The 18,040-nt window shown below is 42.5% G+C and overlaps 1 non-coding gene across 1 annotated transcript; it reads left to right on the forward strand.

Moving 5' to 3' along the window:
• The first annotated feature begins 1,554 nt into the window (after positions 1 to 1,554).
• LOC122003146 lies at positions 1,555 to 1,660 on the forward strand. Its single transcript, XR_006117816.1, has one exon. It is a non-coding gene; the product is annotated as a small nucleolar RNA R71 (small nucleolar RNA).
• Positions 1,661 to 18,040: the final 16,380 nt, after the last annotated feature.

Below are 18,040 nucleotides of genomic sequence, written 5' to 3' on the forward strand. Positions count from 1 at the left end.
CTTTTGCTCAGTGCCCGAGGCTCCAGGACTTTCTCCTGGACGTCCGCTCCACGATCCGTCCAGTCTTCCACCTGGTTCGAGACACCAGGTTTCCACCTAGAGTCCTCGACTCTAGGACTTTTGCCCGAAGCCCTCGACTTGCCAAGACTTTCCGTTTAGGGTTACTATCCCTAGGACCTAGGGTTACCACCCCCTAGGGTTTTCCACCTAACTAACAACAGCTAGGACTTTTACCTAAGTACACTTAGGACATTTCTACAAACTCATTCAAACATGTTAGATCACAAATGACCTTAACTTTGAATCCTTTGTCATTATCAAAACTTAGGTTCGATTGTCGAATACTTACCGCACCAACAGTGACTTCTTTTGAATCAAATAATGGTTCTGACTCTAGCTCAAGTGTTGGTGCTACCAAAGGTTGTGATTCTTGAGACTTAGCCATATCTACATGAGTCCCTACACATTGGTCCATAACATATTCAACCCTTGCAATTCTCATAGTCTCTAAGAGTTGTGTGGATAAAGGAGGTGATTCTTGAGATGCTGCTTCCACAACACAGCTCCCTATACTTCCTTTCATAACATCATCATCAACACAAACATCAAAAAAATAAACCAACATCTATATCCTCAGTAGGAGAATCTATGACAGCAGGATCATTGACTTCATTTGCATTTTTAAGTTGATCTACCTCATTACATTCATCATCTGAAAATTCATTTTCACCATAATCCCCTATAAATCCAAAAAGTATATATGAAAACTTGTTATCTACTGCATTATCATCACAATTCTCATTTGAAGAGTCTTCATGTTTATATACATCCTGAAATCTACACTCAACCGTATTACAATCACAGAAGTTTTTAAAGTCTTTGTTTTCATTGACCTTCACTAGCCTTTGTGGAAAAGGAACCCTTAGTGAAGGTCTTGGGATTGATTGAACTTCCTTTTTCCCATATTCCCTTTGAGCTTGTGGAGGAGGTCCAACTTGCTTATCTAGTGTTGGTGTGATCAATCATTTAGGGAAAGGTACTTGTGGCTTTTGGAAACTTCTTGGAGTAATGGAACTAAGTTTTTGAGGTCGTCTATTGTTCTTCTCCTCAATTTTGTACAAGTCCTTTTCCAGGAGTTCTTCATGATTCTTGTCACTTCTCAACTTAATATCATTACCATTTTCACTAGATCTTATATGTGTAGGAGGGGGATCATGTATGAACCATTTTGAAACTATGCTATTAATCTTTGCCTCTAACTGTTTGGACCCCTCATTCTGTGACTTGTGAATTTCAAGACTCTTAGATGGTTAAATTGCAATTTGTTTGACAGGCACTCTTGCATTTATGGCTTGCACTTTTTGAATTTTTGAGGGAGATTCCATCCAACTTTTGTTCAACCATTCATGGAGGTTCAATATCACTTGATCAATTAATGTATATGCTTCATCCACACTCTTATTCATGAAAGAACCACCAGCTGATGAATCTAACAAACACTTATTTGAGAAAGAAATTCCCCTATAGAATATGTGCAGGGTCAGCCATTTTTCCAAACCATGATGAGGGCACTGCCTTTGTAGACTCTTGAATCTATCCCATGCTTCAAATAGTGATTCTCCATCTGCTTGAGCAAAATTTGTGATATAATTCCTCATATGCACTGTTCTTCTTAGAGGGGAAAAATGATTCAAAAATTGCTGCTCCAATTGTTTCCAACTTGTGATGCTTTGAGGGCAAAGAAAATTAAACCAAGTATTTACCCGATCTTTAATACTAAAAGGAAATTCCATCAATCGAATTGCATCCGCTGAGACACCCTCACGGTTTATCATATCACAAAGCCTCAAGAATTCTTCAAGATGGAAATATGGGTTTTCTGATATTTCTCCTCCAAATTTGTGACTTTGTATCATGGTGATTAACTATGGATCTAGTTTGAAACTCTCTACTGTTAGGATATTCGGATGGCTAGAGAGGGGGGGTGTGAATAGCCTCTTAGCAAACTTACACAAATTTTCTTCCAGAACTTTGTTAGCACAGCGGAAATAAGCAAAAACAAACTAATACAAGGAAGAAAACAAAACACCACTAACACAATGATGTACGAGGTTCGGGGATAACTTGCCCCTACTCCTCGGCGTGTCCGTAAGGTGGACGATCCCTTGATCTTTTGGTAGATCAACCCCCGGACAGATTCCGGCTAAGTATTTCTCATTCTCGGTGGAGAAACCTCTCCACAAAAGTCACAGAAAATGATATGAAGTGAAGCACAGACTTATAGAGCTTTGTGGCTAAAGGAATGAACAAATGAACTCACAGCCACAATGAAAACAACGCGCAAAGATAGAAGGATTCCTCAGCCAAGAGCTCAAGCACACAGCGCCCTTGCTTTGGTCGACAGAGAGTTTTTCCTTAACCTTAGCAAACCTCTCTTCTTCCTCCTTCTTATTCTGCTTTCTCACTGCGTTTGCCTGCATCGAATCACTGCAAGCTGCATAGAATCGCTGCAACCTGTATCGAATCACTGCGATCAACTCAGGCGTCGCCAATCACTTCTCCTCCTCATCTGGTCCTCTGAACTCACACCAATACCATCCATGGTCTTCACTGGTGTCTTCTGAGCTCGAACCAATGCCAAGGAGTCAAGCTGATTGCAGCCAGAACATACCCAGATCGCCAGTATCCGTTGATGCTTCAAATGCACCATTTGCAGCCAAGCTCAGTAGAAAGACCATTTTGTCTTATTCCTCTAATAGACCTTAATTTGAATTCAAGCATCGTCATGATACCTGCAACCTGTAACTCAAAAAGCTCACAGAAGATCGTTAGTTCAGAGAAATCAGAAGTTGCAGAAAAACAGCAGAATACAAACGACATCGCTGTGGATCGGTCAGCAGACCGATCCATGGTTCTCTGGACCGATCAGGACACATCCTGATCGGTCTGGGATGGTGCTGATCGGTCTGTGGACCGATCAGGCCTTAGGCTGATTGGTCCCCAGACCGATCAGCCAACTCTGTGTGAGAGTTGGCCTCGTCTCTGATCTGTCTCCAGACCGATCAGTAACTCTCACAGAAAGCTACTGATCTGTTACTGATCGGTCACCAGACCGATCAGTCAACCAGCGTATCACCAGACCGATCCAGGTTTAGAGCTCCCAGCCCTAAACCCTACCTGGTCCTGAGAACGAGCTACCGAGCCCTCTCTGACCTAGTCAGAGCTACCGAGCTACCGAGCTACCGGGCTACCGAGCTACCGAACTACCGAGCTACCAAGCTACCGAGCTACCGATCTACCGAGCTACCGAGCTCTCTCCGACTTCGTCCAGAGAACGAGCTACCGAGCCCTCTCCGACTCCATCCGGTCCAGAGAACGAGCTACCGAGCCCTCTCTGACCTAGTTCGGAGAGCGAGCTACCGAGCTACCGAGCTACCGAGCTCTCTCCGACTTCGTCCGGAGAACGAGCTACCGAGCCCTCTCCGACTCCATCCAGTCCAGAGAACGAGCTACCGAGCCCTCTCTGACCTAGTCCGGAGAGCGAGCTGCCGAGCTACCGAGCTACCGAGCTACCGAGCTACCGAGCTCTCTCCGACTTCGTCCGAAGAACGAGCTACCGAGCCCTCTCCGACTCCATCCTGTCCAGAGAACGAGCTACCGAGCCCTCTCTGACCTAGTCCGGAGAGCGAGCTGCCGAGCTACCGAGCTACCGAGCTACCAAGCCCTCTCTGACTTCCCATGCCAAGTTTCCATACTTGGACTTCTCCCGTCCCAAGTCTCCATACTTGGAATTTTCCCGTGCCAAGCTCCCTGCTTGGACTTTTCCGTGCCAAGCACCCTGCATGGTCTTTTCACCAGATGTCTGGTCAACCTTGACCTATCTGGATTTCCCTTGCCTGGCTTCACTCGCCAGGACTTTCCAACTGCATGACTTCACTCACCAGGACTTTCCAACTGCATGGCTTCACTCACCAGGACTTTCCAACTGCCTGGCTTCACTCACCAGGACTTTCCCTTGCCTGGCTTCACTCACCAGGACTTTCCCTTGCCTGGCTTCACTCACCAGGACTTTCCCGAATCAGGTCGACTCACCTCGGGTCAACCAGGTCAACCTTGACCAAAGATTGCACCCACAATCTCCCAACTTTGTATTCTGTCAAACATCAGAATACAACTTTTCTATTCTCGTCAAATATCAGAATAGAACTTTTCTATTCTCGTCAAACATCAAAATACAACTCGAGTCAGGTCAACTCGAGTCAGGTCAACCAGGTCAACCTTAACCTAAGGTTGTACCAACAATCTCCCCCTTTCATCATAATAGAACTTTTCTATTCTCGTCAAACATCAAAATACAACTCGAGTCAGGTCAACTCGAGTCAGGTCAACCAGGTCAACCTTGACCTATGGTTGCACCAACAATCTCCCCCTTTTTGATGTTTGACAAAAACCATAATCAAGTTAGGTTAATCCGATAACCTAACCTAGGTTTTCCAATGTTCTTCCTTGAACATTCTCCCCAAACTCTAATGTTCTTCCTTGAACATTCTTTGGACATTCTCCCATTCTCCCCCTTTTTGACACACATCAAAAAGAGTGAATCAAGGGCAAGAGTTTCTTCCTAATGAAAGTCTCATACCTTTCATTGAAACCCTTAAATTCTCCCTTGATACTAAAGTCAACAATCAGCTTAGTGATAATCCCATATCACTCAAGTCTTTAGAGTAAAAACTCCCCCTAAGAGTCAACTCCCCCTTGACTAATAGGTAATACTTCCCCTAAATGTCAACTCCCCCTTGACCATTGCACCAACAATGTCTTGGAGAGTTTCAACCCTTTAGAAATCCAAAACACAAACTGTGTTTTAACTTTCAGCTGAAATTTCAGACAACACAGTCAAAAATCAGCATTTTGGCACGCTCTGATCGGTCACCAGACCGGTCAGACCTCACTGGATCGGTCACCAGACCGATCAGTAGCTCCCTGGATCGGTCCAGTGACGGATCCAGCATCCCCTGGACCGATCAGGAAACCTCCTGATCAGTCACATGTCTGATTTCTGAATTTCTTCCTCCCGAAATTCAGAAACCCCTACAAAATTACAGAAAATTCCAAAAATTATAAAATTTCGAGGATACATTCCTCATACCATATACTATCATGGAAAAATAGTTTTCTATGAAAATAACTTTCATTTTCAAATCTTGATACAAAGTTTAAAAAACTTTGAAATAGTTCAAGTTTACCTCAACTTTGTATCAACTTGCTCAATGATGAATGCTATCACTAGAAAAGCTTCATCAAGGTTTTTCAAATCAATTTTGAAATGTTTTTAAACCATTTAATTTAGGACCACAATCTTAGGGCTAAGTGTACATGACTTGTACACGAGCTTTCCCTATGATCCTCCATTTCGAATTAGGCTCATCTAGGTACAAGAACTATGCACCTTGAACCTAACTCATAATCCTAATATCTCACACACATCTAAGGTGTATCAAACAGTCCAACAATCAAGGTTACATGATTTATAGGAAAAGGTCCAACCAAGTTTCCTTGGTTGGAATATATGAGTAAGATCTAGGAACCAAATACACATAAATTATGTAATGGTCTTCCCCATACTCAATTGATGTCTCTTCAACATAATTATTCAAGAGATGTATGATACATTTTGAATAATTCTGCTGATCCTAGCATCTCACTTCATTTTTAAGCCTTATAGTTTGTGTGAGATGTCCCCAAGTTGCCCAAATTAATTTCCCAATTTCTCTTGTTGTGTTGACTGTCCTCATTGATCATGATGATGTCCGAATGGTCTATTGAGCCAAACACATTCCCAATTCTCTCCTCAAATGACTAAATTCATTTTTCGGAAGAGGTTTGGTGAAAATATCGGCTAGATTTGACTTTGACTCAACATATGTGAGCGCAATGTCTCCCCTAGCTACATGATCTCTAATGAAGTGGTGACGCACTTCAATATGTTTGGTTCTTGAATGATGGACAGGATTTTTCGTTAGGTTTATTGTGCTAATGTTGTCACATAACACTTGCACTCCCTTATACGAAAGTCCATAATCTTCTAGGGTGTGGATCATCCACAACAATTGTGATACACTCTCTCCCATGGCAATGTATTCAGCCTCGGTCGTGGAGAGAGCAACGCAATGTTGCTTCCGACTTGACCAACTAACCAAAGATGAACCTAAAAATTGACAACCCCCACTAGTGCTTTTCCGATCCAACTTGCACCCAGCATAATCGGAGTCGGTATAACCTATCAAATCAAAAGACTCAGTACGTGGGTACCACAGACCTACTCTAATTGTGCCCTTAAGGTATCTCAAAATTCTCTTAACAGCAATTAAATGAGATTCCTTGGCACAGACCTGATATCTAGCGCACATGCCCACAGCAAAAAGTATGTCCGGTCGACTAGCTGTGAGATATAGAAGACTACCGATCATGCTTCTATATTGCGTCAGATCAACTGGTTTTCCATTCTCATCATTGTCAAGGCGAGTGTTTGTCGCCATTGGAGTAGATACTTCCTTAGAGTCACTCATTTTGAATTTCTTGAGCATCTCTTGAGTGTATTTTGTCTAATGGACATAAATGCCATCTCGAGTTTGTTTAATTTCAAGTCCAAGGAAGAATGTCAATTCGCCCACCAGACTCATCTCAAACTCACTTTCCATGTGAGTGATAAATTCATTTAAATAGCCCTTGTAATTTGAGCCACAAATTATGTCATCAACATACACCTGGGCTACAAATATGTTTTCACCATCTCTACGCAGAAATAGTGTTGGGTCTATTTGACCTCTCGCAAAATCCTTTTCTAGTAAGTACGTTGACAACCTTTCGTACCAAGCTAGAGGTGCTTGTTTAAGCCCATACAGAGCTTTCTTGAGCTTGTACACGTGGTTTGGAGCTTCGGTATTCACAAACCCCGATGGTTGTTCAACATAGACCTCTTCTTTAATGAAACCATTTAAGAATGCTGATTTGACGTCCATTTGATAGAGCTTGAAGCCTCTATGAGCAGCAAAAGCTAGCATTAAATGAATGGACTCTAATCGGGCCACAGGAGCATAAGTCTCATTATAATCGAGGCCTTCGACTTGACTATAACCCTTGGCTACAAGTCTTGCCTTGTTTCTTACGACTTCTCCTTTTTGGTTTAACTTGTTTTTGAAGACCCATTTGGTTCCAATAATGGTGGTCTTCTTAGGTCTAGGAACTAAGTCCCACACTTGGCTCCTTTCAAATTGACCTAACTCATCTTGCATAGCTATGACCCAGTCAGGATCGTGCAATGCATCATCAACTAATTTTGGTTCAATTTCTGAGATCAAGGCGACCTCATTAGACTCATTTCTAAAGAATGATCTAGTCCTAACCCCTTGTTGGATGTCTCCCACAATCTGGTCTTGGGGATGACTAGAGGCTATCCTAGATTGCCTTGGTGTTGACGGTGTCTCATGAGTGGTCTCACTAGACACAGGCAAGGGCTCAATATCAGGCAAAAGATCAGACTGAGTCCTCTTTTGCCTTTGCTCATCGTCATCGGAGTCAACTTCGACTCTTTCTATGTTTTGATCATTTAAACTTAGATTTCTAAGTTCAAATTGAATTTCTCCTACATCCCTTGATTGATCATTTGATTTAGGGATTTCTTCAAAAGCTACATCCGAGGACTCTTCAATCAACTTAGTCCTATTGTTGTAGACTCGATAGGCTTTGCTGATGAGAGAGTACCCGACCAGTATCCCTTCATCAGCCTTAGCCGTGAACTTTCCAAGATGATCCTTGGTGTTCAAGATAAACACCTTACAACCAAACACCCTAAGATGTTTAATTGTAGGAGGTTTCCCAAACCAAAGTTCATGGGGAGTCTTTCCTAAAAACCTATGTATCAAGACTCGATTTTGCACATAGCAAGCGGTATTTACCGCTTCAGCCCATAAGTAGTTCGGTAATGAGTACTCATTAAGCATGCTTCGTGTAGCCTCTTGCAAAACTCGGTTCTTTCTCTCTACAACCCCATTTTGTTGTGGGGTCCTTGGAGTAGAGAACTCATGCCTATATCCTTTTTCTTGGCAAAACTCTAAAAATCTATGGTTTTGAAATTCTCCACCATGATCACTTCTAATTGTTTTAATTGTTGTCGATTTTTCATTTTCAGTTCTTCTACAAAAAGAAACAAAAACATCTATAGTTTGATCCTTATTTTTCAAAAAGAAGGTCCATGTATATCTAGTAAAATCATCAATGATCACTAAACAGTATCTACTCTCATTCAATGAAATAACATTACTGCAATCAAACAAATCCATATGCAATAAATCTAAAGCAGTAGATGTACTTACAGTGCTTTTACCTTTATGAGCCGCTTTTGTTTGCTTACCCTTTTGACATGCATCACATAATTTTGTCTTTTGATACTTGATGCTTGGTAAGTCTCGCACTAATCCTTTGTTGGCCAGCTTCCGAATGTTCTTCATGTTTACGTGAGCCAACCTTCTATGCCACAACCATGATTCTTCTTCTTTTGACATGAAACACTTAGCAGAGGCATTAGTAGCACTTTTAAAGGATACTTGGTAAATGTTATCTACCATTGTGCCTACTAGTACTGTGTCAAGTGTGTCAATGTGTTTGACCAGGCATTGACTTGAATGAAACTCAATTGTGTAACCCGTATCACACAATTGGCTGACACTTAGGAGATTAAAAGTCATCTCCTTGACTAGAAGGACATTTTTGATTTGGAGACATTCGGATATTTGAATATCTCCAACTCCTATAACCTTAAGGCTACCATTATTACCAAAGGACACATTACCTCTATTTTTGTTTTGAAGGGTAGTAAAGAGTGATTTGTCCCCGGTCATGTGCTTGGAGCATCCACTATCAACAAACCAAGTTGATAGATGCTCCCCCTTGACAAATGCCTACAAGATACGAAAGATAGATGTTTTAGGTACCTAAATCTTGGGACCTAATGTATCTACAATGAAAGACCTAGGAACCCATGCCTTGGTCACACCTTTCCTAGTCTCATGAACCCTAGAAGCATGTGATCTATGAAATTGGGTTCTAGACACTAAGGAAATGAAACTAGACTCCTTAGGTTGGTATCCTAATCCAGCCTTGTTGTAGACCACCCTTTGGGCATTTAGAATCATGTCTAAGGTCTTAGAGCTAGTTGAGAATTTCTCAAGCATTTTCTTGAGTTTCTCAACTTCACTCTTTAAAGCTTTGTTTTCATCCTCAAGAAGCTCTTGATGTAGGTCATCGACCTCATCTTCCCTAAGAGCCTTCAATTTTTCTACTTCATCTTTTAGTGATTTAATTTCTATTTTTGATTTCTTGAGCAAAGTAGATAAATGAGTAATAGTTCTATAACACTTTTCTAAATGAGGCGAAGTTACCTCTTCATCATCCGAAGATGATGAAGCCGCGGCTGACGTGTCACTTGTGTCACCATCACTTCCGGAATCCGGTTCCTCCCTTGCCATGAGCGCTAGTTGACGTGTGCTTTTCTCCTTCTTCTCTTCCTCCGATGAGCTTGAGGAGGATTCATCCCAAGTAGCTTTGAGAGCTTTCTTCTTCTTGGCCCTTTCCTCCTTCTTCTTGAGTTTTGGACAATCTTTCCGATAGTGTCCTTTCTTGCTACACTCATAACAAGTAGCATTAGTTTTATCCATATTTTGATCAGTAGGTTTACCTTTCCCTTTGTATCTTCGGCTCCTTCTCATGATCCTCCTTACAAAGTTGGCCATCTCGCTTGATGATGATCCACCTTCATCATCGGACTCGGAGGAGGATGAGGATGTAGGGATCTCTTTCTCCTTCTTCTTTTCTTTCTTTCTTCTTCCATCCTTGCTCTTTTCTCCTGCAACTAAGGCAATACCTTTCTCTTTTTGACCTTTGTTAGCAAGTTCATGAAGTTCCATTTCACAGAAAAATTCATCTAACTTAACAATTGAAAGGTCCTTGGAAACCTTGTAGGCATCTACCATAGATGACCACAAGGCATTCCTTGGAAAAGCTTTGAGTGCATACCTTATGAGATCGCGATTCTCTACGCGTTCATCCACGGAATGAAGACCATTGAGGATCTCTTTGACCCTTCCGTGTAGTTCACTTACCGTTTCGTTCTCCTTCATGGTGAGGTTTTGTAGTTGGTTTAGGAACAAGTCTCTCTTGGCGATCCGAGAGTCTCGGGTTCCTTCTTGGAGCTCGATGAGCTTGTTCCACAAATCTTTTGCACTTACGAATGGACCTACCTTGACAAGTTGATCTTGGCTAGCCCACATTGTAGGGTTACCACTGCCTTGGCATCGGCTTGTCCTTTGCGGGTTTGCTCGGCGGACCACCTTGACGAGTCTAGTTCCTTACCTTCTTCGTCCTTTGGAGGTGTGAACCCTTCCTTGACCGAGAACCACATGGAGATGTCGGTCTTGAGGTAATACTCCATGCGGCTCTTCCAATATTGGAAATCCGCTTCGTCGAAGTAGGGTGGACGATTGGTGCTAAAGCCTTCCTTCATAGCCATCTTCTTGCTCTTTAGGGTGTTAGTCCGGATGAAGAGCGCCAAGCTCTGATACCACTTGTTAGGATCTTCGGATGGCTAGAGAGGTGGGGTGTGAATAGCCTCTTCGCAAACTTACACAAATTTTCTTCCAGAACTTTGTTAGCACAGCGGAAATAAGCAAAAACAAACTAATACAAGGAAGAAAACAAAACACCACTAACACAATGATGTACGAGGTTCGGGGATAACTTGCCCCTACTCCTCGGCGTATCCGTAAGGTGGACGATCCCTTGATCTTTCGGTAGATCAACCCCCGGACAGATTCCGGCTAAGTATTTCTCCTTCTCGGTGGAGAAACCTCTCCAAAAAAGTCACAGAAAATGATATGAAGTGAAGCACAGACTTACAGAGCTTTGTGGCTAAAGGAATGAACAAATGAACTCACATCCACAATGAAAACAACGCGCAAAGACAGAAGGATTCCTCAGCCAAGAGCTCAACCACACAGCGCCTTTGCTTTGGTCGACAGAGAGTTTTTCCTTAACCTTAGCAAACCTCTCTTCTTCCTCCTTCTTATTCTTCTTTCTCACTGCGTTTGCCTGCATCGAATCACTACAAGCTGCATAGAATCGCTGCAACCTGTATCGAATCATTGCGATTAACTCAGGCGTCGCCAATCACTTCTCCTCCTCATCTGGTCCTCTGAACTCACACCAATACCATCCATGGTCTTCACTGGTGTCTTCTGAGCTCGAACCAATGCCAAGGAGTCAAGCTGATTGCAGCCAGAACATACCCAGATCGCCAGTATCCGTTGATGCTTCAAATGCACCATTTGCAGCCAAGCTCAGTAGAAAGACCATTTTGTCTTATTCCTCTAATAGACCTTAATTTGAATTCAAGCATCGTCATGATACCTGCAACCTGTAACTCAAAAAGCTCACAGAAGATCGTTAGTTCAGAGAAATCAGAAGTTGCAGAAAAATAGCAGAATACAAACGACATCGTTGTGGATCGGTCAGCAGACCGATCCATGGTTCTCTGGACCGATCAGGACACATCCTGATCGGTCTGGGATGGTGCTGATCGATCTGTGGACCGATCAGGCCTTAGGCTGATCGGGCCTTAGGCTGATCGGTCCCCAGACCGATCAGCCAACTCTGTGTGAGAGTTGGCCTCATCTTTGATCGGTCTCCAGACCGATCAGTAACTCTCACAAAAAGCTACTGATCGGTTACTGATCAGTCACCAGACTGATCAGTCAACCAGCGTATCACCAGACCGATCCAGGTTTAGAGCTCCCAGCCCTAAACCCTACCTGGTCCTGAGAACGAGCTACCGAGCCCTCTCTGACCTAGTCAGAGCTACCGAGCTACCGGGCTACCGAGCTACCGAACTACTGAGCTACCAAGCTACCGAGCTACCGATATACAGAGCTACCGAGATCTCTCCGACTTCGTCCGGAGAACGAACTACCGAGCCCTCTCCGACTCCATCCGGTCCAGAGAACGAGCTACCGAGCCCTCTCTGACCTAGTCCGGAGAGCGAGCTGCCGAGCTACCGAGCTCTCTCCGACTTCGTCCGGAGAACGAGCTACCGAGCCCTCTCCGACTCCATCCAGTCCAGAGAACGAGCTACCGAGCCCTCTCTGACCTAGTCCGGAGAGCGAGCTGCCGAGCTACCGAGCTACCGAGCTACCGAGCTACCGAGCTCTCTCCGACTTCGTCCGGAGAACGAGCTACCGAGCCCTCTCCGACTCCATCCAGTCCAGAGAACGAGCTACCGAGCCCTCTCTGACCTAGTCCGGAGAGCGAGCTGCCGAGCTACCGAGCTACCGAGCTACCGAGCTCTCTCCGACTTCGTCCGGAGAACGAGCTACCGAGCCCTCTCCGACTCCATCCAGTCCAGAGAACGAGCTACCGAGCCCTCTCTGACCTAGTCCCGAGAGCGAGCTGTCGAGCTACCGAGCTACCGAGCTACCAAGCCCTCTCTGACTTCCCATGCCAAGCTTCCATACTTGGACTTCTCCCGTGCCAAGTCTCCATACTTGGACTTTTCCCGTGCCAAGCTCCCTGCTTGGACTTTTACGTGCCAAGCACCCTGCTTGGTCTTTTCACCAGATGTCTGGTCAACCTTGACCTATCTGGATTTCCCTTGCCTGGCTTCACTCACCAGGACTTTCCAACTGCATGGCTTCACTCACCAGGACTTTCCCTTGCCTGGCTTCACTCACCAGGACTTTCCCGAATCAGGTCGACTCACCTCGGGTCAACCAGGTCAACCTTGGCCAAAGATTGCACCCACAATCTCCCAAGTTTGTATTCTGTCAAACATTAGAATACAACTTTTCTATTCTCGTCAAATATCAGAATAGAACTTTTCTATTCTCATCAAACATCAAAATACAACTCGAGTCAGGTCAACTCGAGTCAGGTCAACCAGGTCAACCTTAACCTAAGGTTGCACCAACAATCTCCCCCTTTCATCAAAATAGAACTTTTCTATTCTCGTCAAACATCAAAATACAACTCGAGTCAGGTCAACTCGAGTCAGGTCAACCAGGTCAACCTTGACCTAAGGTTGCACCAACATCTACTTCAATATGAGGTTGCACCATCGGAGATAAAAATCTTACAGAAATAGGTGTAGAAAATTATCTTAAAGGCTTGCTTGACATGTTTGTGCTCATGATATCTAAAAAACATTATGAGAAAAAAATACAAAAATGAAGAATTAAAGACAATAAATAAAATGCTATAAGAAAAAACAAGAAAGAAAATACTGAATTTAAATTGCAAGAAAGAAAGTGCATAATGTAAACAAGAAAGAAAAGGCAAAAGGAAAAAGGAAAATGTCTAGAGTAACTCATATGCTAATCAATTAATGTTAATCGAAAACAACCCCCGACAACGGCGCAAAAAACTTGTTATGGACTGCAAGTGCACAGTTACGTCGTTAGTAATACAAAAGATTATCGATCCCATAAGGACTATTGATTAAGCACTAGTTAACTTTGCACAACGAATTATCTAGACAATCTAAAATAGTTCACAAATGCTAGAGAGAAAGAAAAGAGAGGAGAGAGAGTAAAAAGCGTAAGTGAATGAAGGGGAATAGATACTAAGATATGGGTTTTGTTGCGATGCTAGTTAATGTCCCTATGCATTGTTCATCTCCATAACTCCATGCTTACACTCATATAGGAGTTCTAACTAGAGTTCGATACAACCCCGCGAAGATTACACTGAAGAGTCTATCCAAGTTCTAAGGTCATTAAGTAGAAGATGTAATTTAGGAAATCTGATTATAGAGCTATCCTTCTATCACAAGGGCCCTCGGTCCACGCTTCTAGATTACACAAGTTACTTCCTAACAGTAGATTAATGCAATTAAGTAGAAAAAGTAATTTAGGAAGTTCGATTATAGGGATATCCTTCTATCACCAGGGCCCTCGGTCCATGTTCCTAGATTACACAAATCACTTCCTAACATTAATTTGAGAGAACCCTCTAAACTCTAATTAATCTTCCTAACAAAGATCAGTCCCTATGTTAAGATCTTTTTACTCTAAAAATTGGGTAAGTATCGATGTCCTCTGTCACGAAGGGCATAATATGTCTAGTTGAATGGGTATCCTTCTATCACAAGGATCCCCCGATTATCCAATCTAATAGAAACCTTAACATAAAGACAAATCTCTTATATCTACATGAATTGTCCTCACACATATTTCGTCAAACACATACAAGGCACAATACATAATAGAATATTATATAAACACTTCATAGCATAGGAAAATGTCCAAATACATAGTTTATACATCACAACTGCTTCCTACATCCTAAATCTAGAGATCTACTCCATTACAAGGGAATTACAATCAAAGATAATAAGCAAAGCAATCTACAACTCAATACATAGAGATAGAGAGAAGAGAATGCTTATCTTTGAGTCATAGCATCCTTGGAAGTGCTCCCTTGCTCCGGAGGAGGACGGATCGGAAAAGATGGAAGATCTAGGACCTCCCCAAAGGGGAGAACCCTTCCCCAAGCAATAGGGAAGAGCCCCAAGCCAAAGATCAGTGAAAAGGGGAGAAAACCCCCCTTTTTATAGAGCAGGGCACGGGCACCACACACCCCGTGACACGGCCATGCGGCCTCCACACGATCTTCTTCTTCTTGCTCTCGGCCAGGGTGACACGGTCGTGTGGCTCACATGGCCATGTTCTACTTTAGTTTTGAATTGGCTACACGACCGTGTGGCTCACATAGCCTAGCTCTTTTTAACCTCTGGAAATGCTGCACGACCGTGTGGCTCACACGGCCAACCACTGCTTACTCTCTAGAAGTGTTGCACAGCCGTGTGGATCTCACACACCCCTTGCATGGCCCTTGGCATGGCTGTGCCTCATTACAATATATTTTATACTATTAAGATGGGGTTTTATCTAGTTGAAGTCTTCATCAAATTTGTAGATCTTGAAGTTATCTACATTTTGATATAAAGAACAACTCATAACTCCAACCGAGCACAAAGTTATGGCTGTTTTAGTTTTAGTTTATAGTGTTGAAAACTCCACACGACCCCCACACGGCTTCCACACGACCGTGTGGCTTCTACATGGCCAGAACATAGAAATACTTAGTTTTCACATGCCCGTGTGAGTTCCACACGACCCAGACACTCTGGAAGCTCTATACTTCATTTAAGCTCATTTTTTTTCTCCAAATCACGTCCTATCAATCCAAACAAGCAAAGAGCAGATCTCCGAATAAAATATAATGGAAGTATGAAATTATAATGAAATAGGGTGTAATAAACATAGATATTGATAATGAAATACAAGTAGATGTGCATCAAAACATGATTAAAAGTATATATAATCTACACACATCAATTACCCCTGCCAAAGGGCCCCCCCGGTCATACGTTCCAAGATTACACAAGTCACTTCCTAACATTAATTTGGGAGACCCCTCTAAACTCTAATTGGTTTCCCTTGTAGGGAATCGATCTCCGTTTCAAAGAAAGGCCATAGAAAGTAAGGGATATCTTCTGTCACAAGATCCCATGGTCTTACAATCTAAGGCTCTTCCTCTACATGGTGATCAAAACCCTACATCTACATAAATTGACTTCACACACATTTTGTCAAATACATACAAGGCACAACACACATATAACATGATATAAACACTTCATTGTATAGGAAAATGTTCAAATACATAGTTCATACATTACATCACAATTACTTCCTACATCCTAGATCTGGAGATCTACTCCATTGCATGGGATTTACAAACAAGAGACATGAAATTAAGCATCCTACAACCCTAAACGCTTGATAGAGAAGAGAAGAATGCTTATCTATGTATCATCGGTCTTCTTGCTTGCAATTCTTACTCCAAAAGTGGAATGGATCGGTGAAGATGGAAGATCTAGGGTTCCCCCAAGGGAGAGAACCCTTGGGGGAACCCTTCTCCAAGGAATAGGGCAAGCCCTAAGCCAAAAATTCTCCAAAAGGGGAGAAAACCCCTTTAAATAGGGAAGGGAACGAGCCTGGCACGACCCGTGCCACGGCCGTGTGGCATCCACAAGGCCGAAGCTTTCTTGGTCTCGGCCAAGGTGACATGGCCGTGTGGTTTCACACGGTCGTGTCCTGCTTGTCCTATGGAATGGTTGCACGGTCGTGTGGGATCACACAGCCATGCTCTTATTGCTCTCTGGAGACCTCACATGACCGTGTGAATCTACATGAATGAAGTCTGTTTTGCCTCTGAAATGTGGCACGGCTGTGTTGATTCATATGGTCGTATGTTGCTTTGCCTCTAGAATGTTCACACGGTCGTATATATTAGCACGGTCATGGTCTCCCTCCCTTTGGATTGTTGCATGACCATGTGAGTTCACATGGCCGGGGTTTGATTTGGCACGGACAAGACCACAGGGTCGTGTGGTTTCACATGACCTAAGTTGGATTTTCACAAGTTGTTCTAATATGCATCTTTTGTTCCATTTTTGCTCCAAGTCATGCCCTATCAATCAAAATAAGCAAAGAGCAGATCTTCAAACAGAATAAACATTAATTATTCTAATGAAATAAAAGTAGATGTGCGTTAAAACATGCATAAAAGTATATATAATCTACGCACATCACACCCCAGATTTAAACCTTTACTTGTTCTCAAGCAAAAATTACATCTAAACTCATGTGGTTAAATAGTGCATCATAATGTCAAGCAAGTTCATCTAATCCTATCAAATAATTTCATTAGTGAGCAAGATACAAAAGTTATTTGAGTATGATCTAAGTAATAGTTCTCCATGCTCAGTGCAATAGTGGCCTAAATTTATTAAGTATCAATCCCTAAGCCTAGTCAAGTCATTATAAAATTGTGTTCCTTATGCTTTTGGCGATAGGCAGTTACCTGCCACACTCTTGGTTCATCCTCCTCAATCTACCCATGGTCTCAAAGGTGTGCTCGATATCAAGAGAAACATAGCAGTTATTTTCCTAGTAACCTAACTCATTCTCAAAGGGGTAATTTGCTAGTCTCCACTCATGACGACTATTTTTTATATCCCTTATTCATTCATTTTTTTATCATTATTTTTTTCTAAGTGATTGCAAGATGCAATACTTGAACAAAAATATAAATAAATGCAAATGTTGTGATATTTTGATTTTTCCAAATGAGTTGACATTGTTGGGTACTACTTGGAATTTCGTTCTGTTTCCCTTGTTCAAAAATTTATACAAGAACAGAACTTTTCCTAGCAGCCCATGTGCTCTACAGAAGTTAAACTTGGATTGCAAACGAAACTTAACATTATTAATCCAAGTTGTTCTTCAGAAGTTAAACTTGGATTGGAAATGGAACTTAACATTTTTACTCCAAGTTCAACCCATGTGTTCTTCAGAAGTTAAACCATATTACAAAAGTTGATTAAATATCTATTTCAAAGATTGACTTCCAGGTTAAACATGGCGAGGCACTCGACCTTCTTGGGTATGGGATCCTCCACCACTTCCTAGACAAAGTCTTTCAAAGAAAATGAATATTTAAACTTCTTATAGTAACTTTAGGTTTAACTATAGAGACCACAATAGATACACAAAATCAAAACATAAAATCGATAGCCTCTTGTGTTGGTATTTCAGGATCCATACAAAGAACACAAACTAATTATGCAGCAGAAACAAATAATTAGTTATACCTTTCTTTGTATCTTAAAGACCATTTGATCTTCTGTTGTATTCCTCTCCTCCTCTTAGACGTCGTGTGGGTGACGATCTACCAAGATGAAATCCACCCGAACCTTCTTCTTTGCCTACAAGTTTCGGCCACCCAAGGAATGCCAAAATAGGAAACTTCCTTCTCTTCTTCTTCCCCTCCAAGCAAACCGGCCACAAGAAGATGGAGCTTGATGTGTCGTTGGCCTTAAGAGAAGAAAACAAAGGGAGAAGAGAAAGAGAGAAGGGCCGACCACCAA

This window comes from Zingiber officinale, chromosome 7A, assembly GCF_018446385.1.
Source record: "Zingiber officinale cultivar Zhangliang chromosome 7A, Zo_v1.1, whole genome shotgun sequence".
NCBI classification, from domain to species: Eukaryota; Viridiplantae; Streptophyta; class Magnoliopsida; order Zingiberales; family Zingiberaceae; genus Zingiber; species Zingiber officinale.